At 41.1% G+C, this 1,897-nt stretch overlaps 1 long non-coding RNA gene across 1 annotated transcript; it reads right to left on the reverse strand.

The window, feature by feature from the left end:
- Positions 1-301: 301 nt before the first annotated feature.
- Positions 302-1,386, reverse strand: LOC121746644. The gene is made up of 2 exons (XR_006039057.1): positions 685-1,386; positions 302-528 (listed from the first exon to the last, which is right to left on the reverse strand). It is a non-coding gene; the product is annotated as an uncharacterized LOC121746644 (long non-coding RNA).
- Positions 1,387-1,897: the final 511 nt, after the last annotated feature.

Genomic DNA, 1,897 nt, shown 5'->3' on the forward strand with positions numbered 1-1,897 from the left:
GTTAGTTTTAAGAAAAACTAAAAATATTTTTCGGACCTCAAATATTAATTGGGAGTACGTACTGACCATCAGAATACCATTTTGGTGAAACTCCTATTTTATTTAAGTGTCCTTTTTACTTTATTTCTAATCTAGGAAAATATAGGGGGAAATCATTAAGGGACGAATTTGAATTCGTGGACTTTTTGCAGCTTTTGCAGGGTGGCAGCGTGTAACACCCGGACTTTTTATAGTACTTGGAACAACACCAAGCTACTACGAGGCAATTAATATATTGTCTAAACGAAAGGAAACGAACAAAAATAAGAACTTGGGCCGATCCAAATAAATATAAAGAAAGTCCAATGTTTTATTCTACAATTTGGCTTTGGGCTATTAAATTAAAAGAGACATCTTTTGAGCTCAATTTCTTCATGGAATTTTTTTTTTTAAAGCCCAAGCTTCTTCCTTCTCTTCTTCCCTACGCCAACACCTTGGAGACTCTCCATTTCCAAGAGATCTTTCACCTTTCACCTTCTACCTTCATTTCTGCAAATCAAAGGTCACTCAATTAATAGAATGACCTTGTTAAATAATTTCCTCTCCTTCCCTAAACACCTTTCAACATGCACTTTTCCAAAAAAAAAAAAAAAGAGAGGGAGCCGAGAGAGGAAGAGAGTAGGAGAAGTTGTTTCAAATTCTTACAATTCATGGGAGCCGAGGAGCTGCCAAATTCCTCATCCAACACTGTTCAAACGTTCCTACCACAGAGTTTAGTTCTCAACGAGGTATACTCCGTTTCAATCGATCAATTACAGTTCACAAGCATAGCATATTTCATACATCAACCTCCCACACAAGTAACCCGATCAAGCAACACCATCAACAATGAATCGAACGTAACCAATTGAACACCCATAACAGAGTAATTGAAAACTGAAAATGAAAGAAGATAACTTTGTAATGAGAACTTATCTTTCGGGACGGTTCGGAGTTGTTTCGGGGCTGTTCGGAGATGTTTCGGGGGGGGGCTTCCGTGTCGTTTCGAGGTTGAATCGGTGAGGAACGGTGGCTGTCCGAACAGCAAACGGGCAATGCAGTGGCTAATTGAGAATGACGGCGACGCTGCGAGCGGATCGACTGTACAGCAGCGACAGTTTCTGTTGTGAGGGCAGCGACGATGGCTGCTCGGAACAGCGATAACAGCGACGGTGATGGCTGCTCGGTACAGCTGCTATGTCGTGACAGAGGGCGGACACCCGGCGGCGAATTGAGGTCGGAGTCGGCGTGAGAAGGAGTAGGCGACGGGTTAGTGATTTCTCCAAATTGGGGATTTCTCTTTTTGGGAAATCCTCTGTGAATGGAAATGAGAAAAGAAGTGAGGTGGTACCGATGGTGGAAAGGGGAGTATTGTTGGGCTCCATATTTAATTGATTTGGGCCTCTCCTTTTGGGTTTTTTTTGAAAATGGGCCTATTAAACTAAAATGGAATGTTTTGGGTAGTTGAGCTCTTTAATGGAAATTTGAGGTGGGGAATAATTAAGTCTTGGCTTTTAAATCCCGGAGAATTTTGAAGGACGAATAATTCAATCCCAAGTATGAATTAATACTTTTTCAACGGTAAATAATTACGAAAATTAAAGTATACGCTTAAATAATTTTTTTAGAAATTATTTTCGACGTCGTGGAAAAATACGAGGAGCCAACGAAGGAAAGAACGAGCGTAAGCGGCCGACCGGCGTCGCACGCGACGCCTTGGGCGGCCGCCGAATAATCGAAAATGCACGAAAATCGAGAAAATGAATTAAAAGATTTTAATTAGAGTGCATGCATTCTAAATATCGTCGTTACAGAGAATTGATGTGAACTTTATGTATTTACTGAAAAGGGTGGTTCGCACGCACGCTAAAGTCGGAAT

Source organism: Salvia splendens, chromosome 1 (genome assembly GCF_004379255.2).
Source record: "Salvia splendens isolate huo1 chromosome 1, SspV2, whole genome shotgun sequence".
NCBI classification, from domain to species: domain Eukaryota; kingdom Viridiplantae; phylum Streptophyta; class Magnoliopsida; order Lamiales; family Lamiaceae; genus Salvia; species Salvia splendens.